Here is a 22,512-nt window from a genome sequence, read left to right as displayed (position 1 = left end):
AGTAAAAGTGCAACACATATGAGTTTTCCTTCTCGTCCAATCCATTTGTATATTATTTTCTAGAAGCGTTGCTTCTGGTCAAGTTGGAAAACTGAATATTCAGTTTCTGTGGGTAAATCTTCTGTGTTCCATCATCAACAACCAACCATTACTGAGCTTTAATGTGTCAAGAGATCTGGAATAGTCCCCCTGGACGCACAAAGGGGCCAGCATTAGGTTCAAGAGAAGGGGCGTTCATACAAAGAGATTTCACAGAAATTTTGAGCTGAGCACCAGAGTTGATAGGCACAACAAGAAGTCCAAGAATACCAGTAACATAGGTTTGTCTGGAAAGGCTCATCTGGAAATGGTGAAAGCTGACATCTGTCCAACCCTGCTGATCTGCTAAGCTTTCAGTGCTACAGGTCTTCTGCCTGAAGATTCGGCTCTGCTCCATCTCTGAGGTAACCCAGGCTGAGGCAGGCCACATGTATCCAGTTCAGACCAGCCCTACCTCCCCTAGCTAGTGGGTCTGGAATTCATCTTTTTGCCATTGGCTAACCAGGCACCTGGAACCTCACCAACTCATAGGCTTCTCCCCTGAAATACCAATACATATTTGTCTAATCTGGCACAATCCCTTGAAATCATGAAATAATCCTTTGCTGGTCACAAAGCAAGATAAATGTTGACTCTTCTCACATGGTTCACTACGTTATTCCTAAACCATTTGTCAAAGTCTGTACCTCTCATTCCATTTCATTCCACCTGTAATCCTCCTGCTCTTAGGCCTTGTTTACTTAACTCTCTTTTTCTACCCTCATGACTTCCTTCAAATTGGACTTTTGAAACTCTTCTTGGCTTTCCTTCAACCACAGGTTGGTTAAATTCTCCTTCTTGCTTCTCTGACCTAAAATCATTTTTCCCATCCCACTTGGCCCCAGAAAGTCATGTCTCCAAGTTAAGCCACATGGAAAGCTTATCTCCTTGCATTTAGTAAATAGAAACCAAGGCTGAGTGTCTCATTGGCCCTCTCGTTTTCCTCCTCGGGCTAGTACTGCCTTGAATTTTAAGCTTCTTGGATAGAATCCAGATACATTATCTAACATTTAGCAAATGCCAAATCCAGTTCCCTGTAATTCTGTAGCCACCAACCTAGGCCTTACTTTTGCCCAGCAAACCTCCCAGAAAAGAGCCAAGGTACTCAGGTATACTTTCTGACTGGAAACTTCTATTGTTTTGCCAACCATTCTGATGTGAGTAATAGCATTGACGGTGTTCTCTGTTTCCTGTTCCTGGCCCCCTTGTGGTTAAGTGGGATCTTGTAACCAGTTCTGTTCAAAGAGCTGTGAGAAATGGTGGGTGTTATCTCTGGACCAAGTGTTTTGATTATCAGGGCACATATCCTCAGAGCTTTCTTTTCTGCTACAGAACAACTTGCAGTTTTCCTGATGGGGAGTCTCCCTCAGCCTGGGTTTCAGAGTGAAGATGTCTCAAAGCAGAGTACCCAACCAGCCCACAATGAACATGTAGCTGGAGTGAGACATAAGATTTTGTTGTCGAAAACACTGAGATTTTAAGGTTGTTTCTTACCTCAGTATAATCTATTCTATCCTTACTGATATACCCCATACTATTTGAGCCACACTGACCCATATGAGGCTGACTTTGCCGTGATCAGAACAGCAGACTCCATCTTGCATAGGGAAAGACTTGTGGCTCAGTTAATCCCCTTGGTCTCTGCCCTGAATGACTAACTCATCATGCTTCCTTTCAAGCATTAACTGAATGCTCAATCTCCCAGGAACTCAGCAGGATACCCTCTTACCTTATTCTATGCCAGGATTTCCCAAGAGTGGTCTATATGATATTTATTTCCTTTATAAGAAATATAGGGACTGGTCATCATCAAGTTGACTTGTGGATTCAATCACTACATCAAAGATCCACACTCTTTTTCCTTCTCTTCCCCCAACCTTGACTTCAAGTGTGTGACTTCCTGATTTGCAAGATGCTGCAAATTTTAGAGGCATCTATTTTTCAGGTAACGGCATCCAAGGCATAATAAGACCTTCTCTCTATACCATCTTTTTTTCTCCGTAGGTCTCACTAGCCAGAATTTGCCTCGCTGACACTAGGGACTGCCAAGACTGGCCTAGACACTTCATGAGGCACCAAGACTGGGTATGCTGCTATTCCAGTGAAATCAGGTTCTATCAGAAAAGGAGCAGGGAAGCCAACATGTCTTACCAGAATAATAATAGGTTTTCCTGGGAGAAAAGAGCAATGGTCAACTAAGTTTGGGAAACTGTGAGTTAAATAGGCTTTGTTGTTTCACAGTATCTTAGAATAGTCTTTTGATACGCTATGTGTCCTGTGAATCTCCAAGAGAGAGAGAAAGTTGTGAAGCCTATATCCCAGACATATTCCATCAAAGTTTTGTACAGAGCATCTCATTGTACTCCTATAGAACCACCCCAGCAATTTGGACCCTAATTAACCAAGAGTTCCTAATGTTTTGACCAGAATTGTATGAATGTTTTCTTTCATGCTAACTGTGAATAGGAGGTTTATTCAGCAAATTAATGGCTACTAAATGAAATTTGGTTGTTTTCCCTAATTATAGAAACAAAATGCTATTCACTACTTTACTATATAATTTACTATATTCACTGCTTTATCAGATAATGTCTTACAAATGATTGTTACTAATTATCAATGTCTATGCTAGTCATTAAAAATAGGCTCCAAGAAGACCTCAATTTAGAAGTACATTATAAGAAGCCTTTCAGTTAAATTATCCTTTCAGTTAAATTAAATTGTGGTCCTAAAAGGACCGTAGATCAAACCATTGGGCTAGCAAGTGTCAAATACTAACTATTCTGCATTTCTTTGTTATCTTTTCAAAGCTAGTATTTCCATTTATTCTAACATTTAAGTCTTCCTCCCCTCTATTATACACTGCAGGTAGGGAATTCCCTACCCACAGATAGCCGGCGGAAAACATCTCCTTCCTCCCTCTTACATTCCCTCCCTGCTCACTCTAACCCCAAACCACACAGGCACACAGACCCCCTTAACATTATGTTTAAGTCTTTGGCCAAAAAGAGAAAAACGTTCTTCCCCTTGAGACTAAGCAAACATCAGAGGATAATAGATCTAACATTGGCTCTTTTGTGACACCTGGAGTTTTAATACTAAATTCCATGAGTTGGATTAAAGGTGTGCTGGTTAAATCCCAACATTGTATAGAAACTTTAATATCACACTTCTGGCAGTGTGCTTCTTAGATTTTAGTTGGTTATATGTTAGTGATTTTAGAAGACATTTTGGCATATGCTACAAGATAAAAACTTGTTACAATTAAAAAAGATTTCAGGAAACCACAGAGAGTTATGCTAATAGCAAACACATGTTTATTTTTTGTGCAAATGCACATTTTCCTTTTTGACATCTACATAGTAATTTTGAAAGTATATTTCGGAAACATATGGCTTGGCTGTTCCACACAGGTGTTGTATAGTGCCACAGAACATATTGTGCTTATAGATATTCAGGCATATGCTTCAGTCCTACTCTTGTTACAACAAACACTTCATAGGCTTCCTGCTATTTATGTCAGGAACATGCATTTGGCCTTGATATCACCTGCTCTTTTTAATACAGGCTGACCAGGAAACTTCTGGGAGGTTATAAAATCTACAGGAAATAAATACAATGTTGACTTTGTCTTCAAGGTGATTGAGTTGGTAAGGAAGTGGGTAAAAAAATCCTTTATGACTGTAAATGTAGCAGGAGATGACAATGTGTTCTCCTCTTTTTTTTTATAATAGTTTATTGTCAAATTGGTTTCCATATAACACCCAGTGCTTGTTCCCCTCTTAAACCTGTGTCCTTATTACTTTCCTCTCCCCACAAGCCATTTGCATTTGTATAAAAACTTAACTAAGTGTTTTAAAAATCATGAGTTCTCAGACGATATGTTCATCACAACCTTCATTTTAAAGAATATGACAGTCCATGTACCAATAAGAATAACTAATAATAATAGTAACTGACGTTGGATAAATGCTATCAAAGACTATTAAGTCATATTAAGGGAACACTGGAGCCAACCTGAAGCGTTTTCCACTGGCCAAAGATAGGACAATTTTTGCATCAAAAAAGTTAATGACTTCAATGGATTAACATACATATATCAAATATATGCACATCCATGAGTGGCCCCTAAATATAAACATGACTTAATTTATACTTCCCACTAGATAACTCTTCAACATACGGTATATAAGATTCTATTTATGCAAATATATTCAGCCAAATCCTTCCACCCTGGACCTGAATCTAGGGTGATACCAAACTGTAAGGATGGGTAGTCTTCTCACATTTGGAGAGCACACAGGATCATAAGAATGTGATCTGTATTAGGGTTCTCTAGAGTCACAGAGCCAATATATATATATATAGATAGATAGATGTAGCTAAAGATATATTCATATATATACATAAACATGTACATAGACATACGTACATAAATGTATATGTATATATAAAGAGATGTAAGGAATTGGCTTACCTAATTATGGAGGCTGACAAGTCGCACAATCTGCTCTCTGCCAGCTGGAGACTCAGGAAATCTCTTGGTATGTTCCAGACGGAGGACCAAGAGAACCCAGTGGGAGAACAAGAGAAAACAATGCCCCAGCTTACTCAGTCCAGCAAGGATCAAATTCTCCCTCTGCCTTTTTCGTTCTATTCAGACCCTCAAGAGATTGGATGCTTCCCACCCACATGGGGAGGGCAATCTGCTTTACTTAGTCTACAGATCGAATCTCCTCCAAAACTACCCTCACAGACACACCAGGGAATAATGTTTAACCAAATATCTGGGCATCCCGTGGCCCTGTTCAGTTGGCACATAAAATTAGCCATCACATCATCTAAATTCAGATCCACGGTTCCTCTGATCCAGTGACCTCCACTCCCAGCTGCATATTAGAATTACCTGGTGAGCTCAGACTGCACCTCCAGAGACTTTGAGTGAATTGCTCTGTGACATGGCCTGTCATTGCTATGTTTGAAAAAGTCTCCCGAAGTCATTCTAAAGTGTAGCTGGTATGCAGAACCATTGCAGTCTTAACTGTGGATCCGACCTCACGCTGTCTCCAGGAGGGGCTGGAATAAGAGAGACTGTCCTTCAGGAAATACACTTAAAAACACCATCACCAGCAGTAACAAGCCACTAAATGCCAGGTAGAGCATATCAGACAGTATTACTTATTTAGCTCTCTAAAAAAACAAAAACAATACAAAACAAAACACTGCAAGAGACATACTATTATCTGTATATTTACAGGTAAGTAAACTGAAGCACAGACTTAGATAAATGACCAATGGTCACGGAGCCAATCAATAGTGAAGCCAAGATTCAGACCATGCAAATCCATTCTTTGCAACATCACACTTCAGATACATTTTCTTTCTGACTCTTGGCTAAAAATGATCTGCTGTCTAGGCTCTGCAGATAACTGTTCAGTATCAGCCTGTGGTGATAAAGATTTTCATTATTCTTCATCAAATAGCCACCTCTGAGGAAGTGAATACTGCCGGATTTATTTTTAAAGGTGATGGAAGAAGGCATTTATGATTGTGACTTATTGGAGAGTACAGCATAAGACTGCCGGTTCTTCAGAATCATTCAGTGGTAGCATTTTATTTATTTTTTTTTATTTAAAAATTTTTATTTTTTTTACTTTATAAAGTTTCATATTTTTTTAACATATGCAATTATTTTCCATCATTTACAATACAGTAGTTACAATGACATTCCAAACAGAAAAGCAAAGTAAAAAAATCAAAACCCCCACTTCTATTTCATGTAATTAGACTTATACAGAAATTAGAAGGTTAAGTACCAACTAGTTAATCACCTGACTTCACAGCTATCTGAAGTGGCGATCGTTATATAGCAGCTTATCTATGATACATTCAAGATACATGATACAATTTATTACTTGTTCATAGGCTACAACACAGCCTGAGTGGTAGCATTTTAAATACATGGTACCAAATGGTCATGTTTTAAAATAAAGTATACATTTTAGGGGCGCCTGGGTGGCTTTGTCAGTTAAGTATCTGACTCTTGATTTCAGCTCAAGTCATGATCTCACAGTTTGTGGGTTTGAGCCCCGGAAGGGGCTGTGGGCTGACAGTCTAAAGCAGCCTGCTTAGTATATTCTTTCATGCCCTCTCTCCTGCTACTCCCCTGCTCTCACTTGCTTATGCTCTCTCTCAAAAGAAATAAATAAACATTTAAAAATAAAAATGAAATATACAGTTTAAGTGCAGTGACCAATATACTATAGACATAGACTGCTTACAGTAGGGAATCTAGAATTTCTGTATAGGGATTTCTTAGGGGGGCTCGATCTGGTGGAAAGGAGAACCTAGCCGGCTTATCCTAAAACTGTTTTTGCAGAGCCCTTTCTGTAAGAACAAGAAAATATCACCTACCCAGATCAAAGAATTGAGGGGGAAAGCTGGTGGAAGTTGTAGAGAAGCTAGAGCCCCCTCACCCTAGAAAAGCCGACTGTCACTGCAGCTGTCCCTTAGATAGGCGAGGATGTTTGCTAACTACCTGTTGGGGGGTTATATTTATTGTAAGCTGTAATGTATCTTTATAATAAAATATTTTTACTATTCCTATTCTACTTTAAAAGAAATCTCTTTGATTTTCCATATGTGTTCACCTCTTCCACTTTTGGAATCTAGGTTTTTTGTTTTAATTTTTTCAATATTTATTTTATGTTTGAGAGAAGGAAAGCAAGCAGGGGAGGGGCAGAGAGAAAGTGAGACAGGATCTGAAGTGGACTTTTCACGAACAGCAAAAAGCCCGATGCAGGGCTCAAGCTCACAAATGGTGAGATCCTGACCTGAGCCAAAGTCAGATGCTTGACCAACTGAGCCACCGGGGGCCCTCTTGGATCCTGGGTTCTAATTACACCTAGCAGCCTCTGAGCCAGCTGTTTGCTTCTATCCCTCTTTCCTTTACTCAAGCCTGACTGAGGCTGCCAGCCTCATTACCAGCTCTTGCATCCTGTCTTTCACTTGGTTTCCTATTTTCAAGGGTAAAATAAAGTAAAAGGAAGACCATGGTGAGGTCCTAAATGGGGGGGTGTAGAAGCAGAGTCCTTCAACAAAGTGGTGGATATTTGAGAAGCTGGAAGACAATGCCAGAATGATTGATGTCCTGGGAAACATACCAAGGTTCAGGGTAGGATAGCTGACCAACCCAAGTTCTTATTCTCAAGAGCTAGATGAGGAATAGATGTGAGAGTCGGAGGCCCAGATGAGGATTGAGAGCAAAGGACTCAAGGGGAACGTGGTTGAAATGAATACCAGAGACAAAATACTGATGAAAACAGTGTCTTTGTTCAGGAAGACCCAGCATGAGTAAGCATATTTTACAGAGGCTAGAATGGTGTGGGTACCTTTAGTGTGGCTCCAGTACTCTGACAGCCTTCTGGGCAGGGGAGGGTCTTCAGCCCACATAACCCCCGATGGACCTGTCACTGGATCTGTTGTTGTGTCTGGGATTCTGAAACTCCCCCACCCCCTCCACCAAATGTGTTAGTTCTGTGTGGGACTGCCCAGGAGGCAGCAGTGTATGAGTAATCCTAAACAAGCTCTCACCAGCACCTCCTTCTAAACATCAAAATATCCAGAAGCCCAGGCAAGTTCTCAGCACACTGACTGTGTAATTGACACTTAGGGATACAAGCAGTGTCTGTCTGTGGTAGCACTGGGAAACCTTGTCCAGGGTTCCAGTCAGTCTGGGAAACAGGGAGTTCCATCATGCCTTTTGTTTCTGTCAGAATCTAACCTGAACATAGAAGCCATCCTGAGCATTCATAAGAGGGATTTCAAAACTGGGGGGATAAGCTACATAGGTAATAGACGAACTGAGAGCCACATAGAAGACAGTGAGGCAACCCAGAGAACAATTACAGAAGGAAGCCATTAAGACCCTGGACTAGAAGGACAGAAGAAAAGTTGGTGTCACTGGCGCTTGGCCAAAAGCTGAGATCGTGGCAGGACTTTTCATAGAAGAGATGTCGCTGCTGCTAGAATTGCCACCCAAGACTGAAAGTGGAGGAGAGGAAACTCTGGCCTCACCCTTACTCCTACTCTCCAGTCTCCCACCAGTGTGTCCCCTTGGCCACATTCAGCTGAAGCCAGCTGAAGTAGGAGGCTGAGAAATGCCAGGGCCAGACCCCTTCAAACACACAGCAGAGCCGGGAAGAGCAGAGAACCTAGTGAAGGGCAGCGTGCCCAGAGAGGCTAGCCTCCACCACCACCAAGACGTACTTCCGTATCAGTATCCCTCCATGCTTCACTCCCCACAATTTAGCCTTATGCATCTTCCCTCCTGATGCCAACCCAACCATCTGCTGTGCCTCATGGAGACCCCCACTCCATTCATCTTACTCCACCCTTTGAACTTCTCCAAACTCTGATGTTGAGGGAATTGTGACTCACTCTTAGCAAACAAAATCAAAAGAAAAACCTTCCATTATTCAGTTCTCTCATTCAGTGTTGATATATTAAATGGAAATTACATCAGTGATAACTTGCACTGCTGTACGTGTTTTACACATATTAAGGCCTCCAGTTTTCAGATGGGAAAGGTGAGACATGGAATGCTTACAACACTTGCCGATAATGTGGCCCACCAGTGGCAGAGCCAGGAATCAAACACGCAGCCAGGCTCCAGAACCCAGAGTTTTATCTAGCACGCACCCCCGTACTAGAAATGGACATACAGCAGTGATCATGACAGGAGACTGACTCCTGCTAATGGAGAAGATATTTTTAAAATATCTCCTGAAACAATTTTGAAATAATTTTTATTTAGAGAAGAGTTGTAAGCAACACAGAAAGTTCCCTCTTTGTGCCCTAATGTTACTATCTTATACAGCTATAACGTATTTATCACTACTAAACAATCCATATTGATACAATACTATTAACTGTGTTGTAATAAATAATATCATGATCATGTCTAGTCTCTTGCAGTCTGTGATGGTTCCTCAGACTTCCTTTGTTTTTACATGACTTTGACACCTTTGAAAATTCTCAGGTATTCTGTAGGAACTCCCTTGGCATGGGTTTGTCTGGTATTTTCCTATAATAGACTGGAGTTATGGATTTTTTGGATGGATAATATAAGTGTGAAGAGTCTCTTTCATCACCTCATATCAAGAATGCATGCTATACATATAATTTATCACTGGTGATATTAACCTTAAGTGTTTAGTTGAGGGATTGTATGCCAGATTTCTTTACAGTAAAGTTCCTATATATATGTTTTTATATTCTGTGACTAAATCTAGCCCACTTTAAAGGAGAGAGGAATACAGTTCTACCTCCTGGAGGTATATTTATTATCTGTAATTCTCCTGTAAGATATATTTGTTCATCTTCCCTCTCCTCCAATTATTTTTTCAGTCATTTATATCAGGGTGAATTCATGGGGTGTTGATTTGATTCTTTAAGTTATAATCCAATACTATGATTATTTCTTTGCTGGCTCAAGCCATCCCAGCTTTGGTCTTTTGGAGCTCTTGCTAGGTTGACTACTGTGTCTTTTTCACATATCCCCATTTTTTAAAGCATTTCCATGTTTCCTGTCACCACAAGATGCTCGAGAATCATCTTCCATTTTCTCTGCCCCAATCCTACAATCAACCATTTCTCCAGGGAGCTCTGTCTCCATTAATTGGAGAAAGGTATTAGAAACCAAGATCTGGGGCTAGATGTACTTCTAGGTCTTCAGTGGGAAGAGCTAGAAAATATGTGGAAATTAAAGTACAAATAGGTTGTTTTTAGTGCCAGAAATGATGGAAAATGCCAGATGCCATGTAAAAGAGCTATAAGTGTGATTTAATATAAATGGAGTGAGGTGGAGGTCAGTGTGGTCTTCTCTGCCTAAGACCATACTTCAAATCTATTAAATGAATAGAATTTAGCCAGGTGGAAGGGTGAGAAGAGAGTACTTCAGATAGAAGGAGCAGCATCTGAAGAAGCACTGAGTAGGAGGAACTCATTTGACCAATCGGTAGAGGCCCATCATGGTGAGATCAGAGTAGTCCAGGGAAAATGCAAATGAACAGAATGGATCATGTAAGACCTTAAAGGCCATGGTAAAACTTCCAGAGTTTTCCATGAATATGATGGATTGCCACTTAAGGGTTTTATTTTTTTATTTTTTCTTCAAGTTTTTATTTAAATTCTAGTTAGTTAACATATGGTAAAATTGGTTTCAGATGTAGAATTTAATGATTCATTACTTATGTATAACATCCAGGGCTCATCACAACAAATGCCCTCCTTAATGCCCATCTTCCATTTAGCCATCCACTGCCCACCTCCCTCCATCAACCCTAGTTTGTTCTCTGTATTTTTTTATGATAGTTTATTGTCAAGTTGGTTTCCATATAACACCCAGTGCTTATCCCAACAAGTAACCTTCTTCATGCCCATGACCTGTTTTTCCCCCTCTCCCACCCCCATCAACCCTGTTTGTTCTCAGTATTTAAGAGTCTCTTATGGTTTGCCTCCCTCCCTCTCCTTAATTATTTTTCCCCTTCCCCTCCCCCATGGTCCTCTGTTAAGTTTCTCTGGTTCCACATATGACTGAAAACATATGGTATCTGTCCTTCTCTGCCTGACTTATTTCATTTAACATGCCACCCTTGAGTTCTCCACTTTGCTACGAATGGCAAGATTTCATTCCTTCTCATTGCCATGTAGTATTCCATTGTATATATATATATATATATATACCACATCTTCTTGATCCATTTATCATTTGATGAATCATTTGAGGGTGCCCGTTTCTCCACATCCTTGCCAGCATCAATAGTCTCTTGATTTGTTTATTTTAGCCACTCTGACCAGCATGAGGTAGATCTTAGGGTTTTAAATAGGGATGCATCCTTTTTCACCTAGAAATGTAGGCCTATGTGAATTAGCCCAACTTCCTCAGCTCCCCCACCCCACCTCCTACAAGCTTTTCTCGGGGGGCAGTCATCCTCGGGAAGGTTGGCACCTGGCCCACACCATAGGCGTACCTTTCCGGGTTTTGAATTTCACCAAGTCCTCATCTATAACATACACTCTTACGAGGGATAATATTTCTCTATCTTTTACTCAGTTGATAAAAAGCTCATGACTATGTTTTCTACACTGTTATATTTTCCTGTGCTGTGAATTCATAATAAAATATATCTCCTCTCTTTCTCTTTCACTCATTATTTACCTTAAGAGGTTGCTGGATTGTTCTTGTGGATTGTTTTTTTTTTTTTAATATTATCATACATACCTCTACTTTTATTGTAGAGCAAATTGAAGCCCTCCTTTGAAATTAGGACAGTTACATACTTTGTAAAAAACTAACAAAGATATAAAGAGGCCCATCTTATTACTCAAAACAGGAATTTTCTCGTTAGCACCACTACCAGCCTCATCCTGAGGATTCCAGCCACATGGAACTCCTAAGGTTGTTCTGTTTCTCTGAACAGTTCTAATTACTTCACAGTTATTAGATGTTTATTGATTGTTGTGCCAGATGAATAAACAATGGTCTGTTGTTAAATAATGAGGCTCTAGTCGTTTAAAAATGTTTATGGTGTCTAATGTAAAATCTAAATGTTTACTAAGTACAAAACACATTAAGAAAATAATTTGCTTATTAAAAAGCAAACTTGTAAGTTTCACGCATCAAAAATGACTATAAAAATGAAAATAGAAGGTTCTACATCATCTATAGAATGCAATAAAGACAAATAATTATGCCCATGGGAACATTGTTACAACCATTGCTTAATTACAGTTTATTTTTCGTATTTTCCCGTGATAATTATTCACTCCTTCAGACTAAGAGATGCTGACAGTTCACTAACAGCATAGTTGTTTTTGTTCCACACACCCTGTGGTTTCCTCTAATTTTAGTCCTAAGACAATGTATTAAATTACTTTCAGGTTCTAAATTTGTTTTAATGGTGTATCTGTTTAAATTAATAAGTCTCTAATTTAAGGAATTACACCAACTCTATTTTGATATTTAGAAAATATATTGAGAGCCATTTAACATGTTAAGGAATCCCCAGCTCTTCCCCCATACATAAATGTAAGTTTGAAAGTCAAGCCAGGAGAGCGCGGGGAATTGGAATCTCAAGACTTGGGTTTGGATGCAACTCTACACATAACACGTAATAATTGTGACTGAACATAGACAAATCAGTCAATCCCTCGAGGTTGCTTCCTCCCCCCACCCCCATGTTTAAGATAGAGTTGATAATCATTCCTCTACCTTCTTCACTGGGTTGTTATGTTGTTTAATTGGAATAATGGCTGGAAAACTGGTTTTTTGTACACCAAAAAGTTCCTGTCAATTATCATTCATAGTATATGAATATGCATTTATCTCAAAAACGATGAACACACACTAAGTGCCAGGCCCAATGTCACGCCAAAAATGGACAGATGTTTGAGTAGAAGATTATGGTTATAATAATGAGGGGGAGGAGAAGGAGGACTATGATGATGATAATGACCAAAGTTCCATAGGGTTAAAAATGTGTAATAGTTCTTATATCTATATAACAATTTCAGAATTTATAATGGAGTTATGATATTTTGTCTATTAAATCTCTTACATTTATGTTTTAGTCATTTAAAGAAGTAAGTTTATTCTAAATTTGTCATGGATTATTATATACTGAATGTTAGCAATGTAATTGAAACTCTGGATTTCCATTTGAAATTTGAAACAGGATATAATTTATGACTCTATTATTTATAGTTAAAAGGTGAAAAACGGGTTAATTTTTGATTTAACTGATGATTTCTGTCAGGTTTTCTGATGAGTTTCCAGTGTTTTCTCTGATCAGTTCTTCCTATTTTAGACTGACAGTGGGCCCAGGTAGAGTTTCAGTACAAGTTGTCTTAGGGAAAGACGTTGGTGACCTTCTATATCATCTGTTTTTCAGGATTTTATTTGAGAGTCAGAAGGATAAATGGTAATAAGGACCCTGAGAGCAAGAGAAATATGAGCTGTAACTGCTTGGGGCAGCAAATTATTACATGGACAGCAAGATACTAAGATACTATGCTGAGTTCACGCAATTAGTCAACAGATTTGACATTCACAAAGCACGGTGTTGGTGACAGGGAATATACTAGTGAATACAGCCTAATACCTCTTCATGGAGATTGGAAAAATTAGGAAGAGTTCACAAAAGTTCAGAAGAATCTTCTGGGTTAGGTTAGGAAGATTCTTCTAGAGAAAATAGCATGTGGGAAAACCTGAAGGTAGGAAGGAATATATTGCCTTTAAGTTACTCCTGGAGCATAGACAACATATTCTGGGTGTTCTGTATATCTGTGTATCCCCCACAATGCCTGCTATTGTGTTGTACACACAGAGACAAGCAACAGATATTTTTGAATCAATAATAAATGATGAACACCAATAACTATGACACCATTGGATCAGTGGGCCCTACCAGAACTTGTCTAGTTCCAAAGACTAGAACATGAATATCTTACTTGGAAAAGTGTGCATCATGATATCTACTACACAGGACTATATAGAAATACAAGGAAGTAATACATGAGAAAACAACCTTTAAAATGCCAAAACATCATCTATGTGCTCATTGTTTATCTTTTAAACAAACACAGGCATGGAAAGAGAATGGAAAACAACAACATCAAGGAAGATTCTCATTAGGAGGGGTCAGAATCCTTGGGGCACCTGGGTGGCTCAGTCGGTTAGGTATCCAACTTCATCTCAGGGCATGATGTCATGGTTTGTGAGTTCAAGTCTCACATCTGGCTCTGTGCTGACAGTAACCTGGAATCTACTTCAGATTCTGTCTCCCTCTCTTTCTAACCCTCCCCTGCTCACTCTCTCTCTCTCAAAAATAATGAATATTTTTAAAAAAATTTTTAGGGGCACCTGGGTGGCTCAGTTGGTTAAGCAGCCAACTTCAACTCAGGTCATGATCTCACAGTTCGTGGGTTTGAGCCCCATGTCGGGTTCTGTGCTGACAGCTCAGAGCCTGGAACCTGCTTCGGATTCTGTCTCTTGCTTTCTCTGCACCTCCCCAGCTTGCACTCTGTCTCTCTCAAAACTAAAATTAAAAATGTTAAAAAAATTAAAAAAAAATTTTTTTAAAGAAGGGGCGAGAATTGTGAACATTTTATTAATGTAATTCTCAGACACATAAAATAATAGAATGTATCCAAGAAGCAAAAATAGTCACATCTGTGCCAATGTTAAAGTCTCATAAACTTGACTTGGAGGACAAAGAGAAAATGCTCAGGCTATCAGCTTAAGTAAAGGCATTGCCATTCATCATAATCAAAGCTCACAAGCCAATGCACCTGTTTTACACAACAGCATGGAAATTGAACAGTTTGGTTAAAGAACATATTAATGATGCCAATCAGTGAATTTGGATACATTTCCCCAGAAACTCAAACTCTTGTTTTGATTTTATATTTATTTACACACAGAGAGTATATGTGTGTTAAAAAATTTTTGTTAAAACTTTGTTTTGGAGTTACGAGATAATATGTATGAAAACACATAATCTACAAATACTTATAGAACTCTAAGAAACTACTATTATCAGTAATATTTTTACAATTATATTATTGCTGTCTGCCATTAGATTCTTATGGGCATGGCTTCTTAATAATGATCCTTTGGGAGCTTTCGCTAAATGGTCTTGAATGGAATCCAACTCTTGAATTGCTTAAATGAATTCCACTCTCTTCTGAATGGTATAATGCTGCTTCAGGATGTTACTTAATGGAATTGTGACCCTACAATTTTAGCGGAGCTAACTCTATTAATAAGGCCAAATAGGCCTTTATCTAGGATGATAAAAACAAATAGCACAGCACTTTTTTTTTTTAAATAACCATTGAGATATCCTTGGAATAATGCCACAAATTTGAGTCTGGAGAAGAAAAATTAATTACTTGGAGAGGGAGTGCATTCACATATTGCTCAGCCTGCCTTTTATTAGAGTATTTGCAGTATGGGAAGCAGTCAGTCTATACTGATGCTCATCACACACAGTGAGCTTAAGTAAAAGGCTCCCAGGATGCCTGTTATTAAACATAGGAGCCACTCTCTCCATAGGGCATTTCCATAGTAAATATCTTGCAGTATTATCAGTTAATTTACCATATTACACTAAACATTGCAAATAGGTTTCATTTCCCCTGCCAGGACAAATTGATTAGTAGTGGCTAATGGGGGCACTTTGTTGAATAACACTGTGATGGTAAAATCAAACCCTAAAGCAAAGATCATGAGTGTGTGGATGTGAGGGTGGAGGTGAGCGGTTGGCAGTCTCTGTATAGTGAGTCATGGGTCTGGATTAGGGAAAAAGACTGATTAAGCACAGGCCCGTGGTTACATACTAATTTATTCATTTTTTTAAATCCTTTACCACTTCAAAATATGGAAGAAAATATTTAATATAAAAAGATAAGCAATCAAGGAAAAAGGAAAGTAAGATCAAATAGTAAGAGAAGGCTACTAAGAAATGCAAGCCATAAAATCTCACAACCCTTAGCAAATGGGGCTTAAAATTTGACTCTGAACTTCATAGTAGCTACATTAGAAATGGAAATCACCATCGTTTATAACATCCACGTTGTCAAAAAATGCAAGGCAGATCCTATAAGGAAGGTGTAAGACAAACGTTTTAGTAACAGAACAGAAGTGGAACTAGAAGTTATGAATTTTTTAAAATTTCTTTTTAAATGTTTTATTTATTTTTGAGAGAGAGAGAGAGAGAGAGAGACAAGACAGTGTGAGCAGGGGAGGGTCAGAGAGAGAGGGAGACATAGAATCCAAAGATAGGCTCCAGGTTCTGAGCTAGCTGTCAGCACAGAGCCCGACGCGGGGCTCGAACCCACAAACTGGAGATCATGACCTGAACTGAAGTTGGACACTTAACTGACTGAGCCACCCAGGGGCCTCTAGAAGGCATGAATTTAATCCTAGGTCTGCCATTTAGTAGCTGTGTGGCTTTAAGCAAATTACTTACACTTGACTACCTGAACGTCTTCATTTGTAAAATTTGGATAACACTGCTTCATGAATTTTTTGAAGTTAAATTCTAAAGTGAGCATGCTCTTTATTTTTCTTGTAGTCACCTAAATGGATTCCTTTTGTTTCTCTGCCTCCCATAGGCTGACCCTGCAAACTGCGTCATCAGGATCTCTTTGCCCTCTGGCTTCCAGCTTGGTTCAGCCAACAAGAAGTAACCTCTCCCCACTGCCTCAATGCCAAGAGCCTAATGGTAGTTCCCTCCATAACTACAGCTTCTGATGGGCAACAGGCTTCCATCGTGTCAGCTCTTGCCAGTCTCCAAAAATACTGCTGCCTCCCCTTGCCTAAGGGTAGTAACAGCTTCCAGATGCCTGGCCCTTCTGATCACTTGTTGGTTTTCTCAACTGCAACCATACTTCTATAAATACTCCCTTAAATTTTCATCAGAATCCAATATGAGAATATATAGTAGTCTGTTTCTGGCCAGGGCCCTGACTGATACAATGAATATTTATAAGGTAGAAGAGGGAAGGAATAAAGTCCCAGTTTTGAGCCTCTACAAAGGCCAAGCCCAGGCACTGTTTATAAAGATATTCAATAAATGCTAATAAATCTGAACAAAAGGGTATGAGTAGGATTAAAAAAAAACATGTCACAAGAATTTGAGTCACAGGATTCAGATCTTTTCTATCAGATGACCCCCTTTCCCTAGTATAGAATGTGAACAGAAGGAATTCAGGATTGATTTAGTCTGAACAACAACAAAATGCTAGCATTTATGAAGATGTAAAATATTGTTCTCAGTTTTAACACAATTCAAAGAGAAATGATGTAGCAAATGCATGATTTTTCTCTGTGCCATTTTATTTTTTTAATTTTATTTTATTTTATTTATTTTTTAATATAGTTTATTACCAAGTTGGTTTCCATATAACACCCAGTGGTCTTCCCCACAAGTGCCCCTCTCCATGACCATCACCCCCCTCCCCTTCCCCCCTCCCTCTTCAGCCCTCAGTTTGTTCTCAGCACTCAAAAGTCTCTCATGATTTGCCTCACTCCTTCTCCCCAAGTCTTTCCCCACCCCTTCCCATTCCCATGGTCTCCTATTAGGTTTCTCCTGTTAGACCTATGAGTGACAACTGTGCCATTTTATATACTTGGGTGTATGGTGGAGGTGAGTGGGTATAACATCATTAATGGAATGACTAGTATTCTCACACGCCTAACCACTTTTTGGAATGATTTATAATTTTCATTTTTTTAAGTGTTTATTTATTTTTGAGAGAGACAGAGTGCAAATGGGAGAGGGGAAGAGAGAGAGAGAAGGAGACAGAATCTGAAGCAGGCTCCAGGTTCTCTGAGCTGCCTGTCAGCACAGAGGCTGAAACAGGGCTTGATCTCATGGACCATGAGATCATGACCTGAGTTGAAGTTGGACGCTTAACTGACTGAGCCACCCAGGCACCCCAATCTTTTTAATTTTTTTAAATATACTTATTTTGAGAGAGAGAGAGAGAGAGAGCACAAGTAGGGGACAGGCAGAGAGAGAGGGAGAGAGAATCCCAAGTAGGTTCTGTGGTTAGCATTGAACTCATTGCATAATTTTCAAATAATGTGCCATCAGAAAATAAATATTTTGCCACAAAACAATAAAGTAACCAGTGCCCCCAAAATGTATTGTTCACAGGATCTAGCACAGGCTCAACAGAAGGTTTGTGGGAATCCAGCAAATTTTGTTATTGTTCCCAGAAACCACTAAAGTCAACCCATCCCAAGCATTTTTCTTAATAAACTATTTTACATGTAACTTGGTCAGGAGAGGCCCTCTTCCTCGGATCCTCTTTATTGATGTGTGTGTATATATATATATATATATATTTTTTTTTTCTCTTTTGATGCATGTTTTTTACAGAAGAGCAGAGAGGTCTTTTGGATGTTTTGTGTACATGGTATCTCCATAACCAGACAGATTTTGTATAAAATAACCACAGTATAGGGGAGAATTCACAAAGAAAAAGACTCATAAAGTAAAACACTTTGCTTTGCCTTTTGCCATGTTCATCCTGTTTTGATTTCCAACATGTGTAAATCATTCTGTTGCTATAAGACTTATTAAATGAAGTAGAAGAGCCAAGACCAAAAATGTAATAATGAAGCAATGTTTTTTAATCATTTACAATTTTTTGGCATGATCAGCTTGATTATACTTGATATACACTTAGGGTTTTGTGTTTCAGAGGGAATTTTTCTTGAAACTGTTTATGTGTCCCAGATGTGACCTAGTTTCATTCTGGGAAATAGATGCTGAGTGCTACACAGGCAAGTGAAACAGACATGGGTATTTTAGGAGCCATTAATGCAGTAGACTTACAGGAACAAAATATGAAATTACAGCTGGCCAGTGAAAACCTTTCTTGAGCATGTACTATGTGCTGAGCACAGAAATGTAAAAACAAAGGAAAAGTCCTGATTTTGAGGAGCTCATAGACTAGTTAAGAGAGACGATAAACATGTGACGTTGTAAAAGAAAACAAATGTAAAAACAAAACCAAAGTATACTATGTTCAGATATCAGAACATAGGGGGTGGAGAACCATTACATTCTATGTGGCCATTGTTTTTTTCTATTTTAGGAGAATTAGGGAATTCTTCATAGGGGAGGTAGTATTAGAGCAAATGCTGAAGTTTTCAGTCCAGTTTGCAAATTCTCTTCAATTAAGTCATGACCTGTTTATGGACAAATGTCCCCTTGGATCAGTGAGAAAACAGATGGAAAAGGACTAGCACAAGGCTGGGCGTTAAATAAGAATTATTAAATGTTTCCTCTTCTGTATTTTTTAATAGAGGTAAAATTCAAATGACACAAAATTCACCCTTTTAATCATCTTAAAGTGTACAATTCAGTACAGTCAGAATGTTTTACAACTGTTACCATTTTCTAATCCAAAATGCCTTCGTCATTCCACAAGGAAACACTATACCCATTGAACGGTCACTGGCCATTCCCCTCTCCCCACCGCACCTTGCAAACACTAATCTGCTTTCTGTGTCCCTGGCCTTTTGTGTCTGGCTTCTTTCGCGTAGCATGTTTTCAAGGTTCCTCCATGTTGTAGTATGAGTCAGTACCTCATTCCTGATGAATATCCCAATGGATATGGATACCACATTTTACTTATGCATTCCTCTCCTGATGGACATGGGTTATTTCCACATTGTGGTTATGTAAATAGTGCTGCTATAAACATTTGCATATAAATTTTTATTTAAAAACTTGCATATATAATATATTCATGTCATCTGTGACTAGTTTGGACTCTTCCTTTCCAATTTGCTATGTTTTTTAGTCCTTTTTCTGTCCTTGTCGCTCTGGCTAGAACTTCCAGGACAAAGGTGAATAGAGTGGCAGGAGCAGATATCCTGGTCTTATTTCTGATCTTAGGAAAAGCTTTCAGTCTTTCACACTGAATGGAATTTTTATAGATGAACTTTATCACGTTGAGGAAGTTACCTTGTATTCCCAATTTTCTGAGTATTTGTATCGTGAAAGATTATTGAATTTTGTCAAATGCTTTTTCTACATCAATTGTGATAATTGTGTGGATTTTTCCCTTCCTTCTATTAATATGGTAAAACATATTGTTTTTCCTATGCCGGGCCATCCTTGCATTCCTGGGATAAATTGCACTTGGTTATGGGATATAATCTTTTAAATATGATGTTAGATTTGGTTTGCTAGTATTTTTTTAGGGACTTTTGCATCTATATTCATAAGGAATATTGCCCTATCATTTTATTTTCTGGTGAAGTCTTTGTCTGGTTTTGAAATCAGGGTAATGCTGGCTTCATAGAATAAAGTGCTTCCTCCCTCTATTTTTTGGAAGACCTCAAGAAGGATTGGTGTTATTTCTTAAAACAAAGGGGAGGGACTACCAGTGAGGCCATCCAGTCTTGAGCTTTTCTTTGTTGGGGGCATGATTATTGATTCAATCTCTTTATTTGTTTTAAGTCTATTCAGATTTTTTACTTTTCTTCATGAATCAGTTTTGATAGTTGATGTGTGTGTAGTTTGTGTGTTTTGAGGAATTTGTCTATTTCATCTTGGTTATCCAATTTGTTGATATATAAGTGTCCATTGGTTGATGAATGGATAAAGAAGATGTGATCGATACATATCTGTATATACAATGGAATATTATTCAGCCATAAAAAGAATGAGATCTTGCCATTTGCAATGACATGGATGGAACTAGAGAGTATCATGCTAAGCAAAATAAGTCAGTCAGAGGAAGACATATACGATATGATTTCACTCATATACAGAATTTAAGAAATAAAAAAAAATGAGCAAAGGGGAAAAAAAGAGAGAGAGGCAAACCCAGAAGCAGATTCATAATTATAGAGAGCAGACTGATGGTTACCAGAGGGGAGGTAAATGGAAGGATTGGGGAAATGGGGGTGAGAATCTAGGAGTGCACCTGTCGTGGTGAACAGCAGGCTTGTGTGGAAGTGTTGGATCACTATACTGTACACTTGAAACCAATATTACACTATGTTTACTAACTGGAACTCAAATAAAAACTAAGAAAAAAAAGAATACACTTTCAGGCTTTGCTGGCAATGGACCAGGTATAAAAGAACAAGGAGTAATTGTGTATGGTTTGAAAGGAGCAGTGGCTATGTGAAATCATTACGTGTGAGCTGTATCCTGGGTGCATTACTGTGTGAGCTGCTGTGCACCTTGTAGAGGCTATGTGTGTTTAGCAAAATAATGTAAAATATCACATTAAAAATGTTAATTGTATTCTCTTATAATCACTTTATTTCTATAAAGTCAACATCAATGTCCCATTTAATTTTTTATTTTAGCAGTTTGAGTCTTTTCCCCTCCCCCTTGGTTAGTAGAGCTAAATGTTTGGTAATTTTGTTACCTTACAAAGAACCAACTTTTTATTTCATTTATTCTTTTTCTATTTTCTATTTTATTTATCTCTCTTCAAATCTTTATTGCTTTCTTCCTTCTGCTTGCTTTAGGCTTAGTTTGCTCTTTCTTTGCCAGTTGTTTGGGAAGGTTTGATTATTGATATAAGATTTTTTTCTACTTAAAATGTAGGCATTTAGAACCATAAGTTTCCCTCTGAGCAAGCACTCTTTAACTGCATTACATAAGTTTTGGTGTTATGTTTCCTTAATTCATCTCACAGTATGTTCTCATTTTCTATGACTTCTCTTTTGACCCATTTCTTGTTTAAGAATGTGTTTAATTTCCACATATTTGTGAATTTGCAGCTCTCCTTCTATTCTTTCTTCCTTCCTTCTCTTTTTATCCCTCTCTCTATTCTTTATTTCCAAAAAGATTTGTGTGTGTGTTTACGCATGTGTAGTAAGAACATTAAACATGAAATCTACTCTTTAAAAAAATTTTAAGTGCAAAATACAGTCATTAACTATAGGCCCGGTGTTGTACAACAGGTCTCTGTAACTTATTTATCTTGCATAACTGGAGCTTTGTACCCATTAAACAGCGACTCCCCATTTTACCCTTTCTCCAGCCTGTGGCAACCACCATTCTACTCTCTGTTTCTAAGAGTCTGACTATGTTAGATACTTCATGTAAGTGGAATCAGGCAGTATGACTTAATTCACTTAGCATAATGTCCTCTAGGCTTATCCATATTGTCACATATGACAGGATTTCCTTCTTTTATTTAATTTTTTTTATTAAAAATTTTTTTTAACATTGATTCATTTTTGAGAGTGAGAGAGATGAGAATGAGTGAGGGAGGGGAAGAGACAGTGGGAAACACAGAATCAAAAGGAGGATCCAGGCTCTGAGCTGTTAGCACAGAACCTGACACGGGGCTTGAACTCATGGACCATGAGATCATGACCTGAGCTAGTTGGACGCTTAACCGACTGAGCCACCCAGTTGCCTCTTCTTCTTTTTAAAACTGAATAATATTCCATAGTATGTATACACTCCAGTCATCTGTTGATGGATATTTAGGTTATTTCTATGTTGGCTGCTGAAATAATGCTGTGATGAACATGGAAGTTGAAATATTGAAATATTATTAATCTCAATGCCTTTGGATATATATTTTCTAGATCAGATGGTAATTCTAATCTTGTTTTTCTTTTTTTTTGGAGGAAATCCCATAGTGTTTTCCACAGGGGCTGCACCATTTTATATTTTACATGTACCAACAGTATACAAGGGCTCCAATGTCTCCATCTTCTTATGAACGTTTGTTATTTTTTAACATAATAGACATCCTAATAGATGTGAGTGATATCTCATTGTGATTTTGATATGCATTTCTCAGATAATTAGTGATGTTGAGCATCTTTTCACCTGTTGACCACTGTACACCTTCCCTATAGAAATGTCAACTCAA

The 22,512-nt window shown here is 38.4% G+C and overlaps 1 long non-coding RNA gene across 1 annotated transcript in view; it reads right to left on the bottom strand.

Moving 5' to 3' along the window:
- The window catches only part of LOC115298876, a 51,510-nt gene that overhangs the window by 15,386 nt on the left and 13,612 nt on the right, over nucleotides 1–22,512 (bottom strand). The window contains exons 3-4 of the long non-coding RNA XR_003911877.1: nucleotides 4,985–5,154; nucleotides 4,556–4,618 (exon numbers count right to left, since the gene is read on the bottom strand). This is a non-coding gene — a long non-coding RNA (uncharacterized LOC115298876). The remainder of the gene's footprint in view (nucleotides 1–4,555; nucleotides 4,619–4,984; nucleotides 5,155–22,512) is intronic.

The sequence above is a fragment of the Suricata suricatta genome, chromosome 8 (assembly GCF_006229205.1).
Source record: "Suricata suricatta isolate VVHF042 chromosome 8, meerkat_22Aug2017_6uvM2_HiC, whole genome shotgun sequence".
Classification (NCBI taxonomy): domain Eukaryota; kingdom Metazoa; phylum Chordata; class Mammalia; order Carnivora; family Herpestidae; genus Suricata; species Suricata suricatta.
Note: the sequence above shows the minus strand (reverse complement) of the source record. Positions and strands in the feature narration are given on the sequence as shown.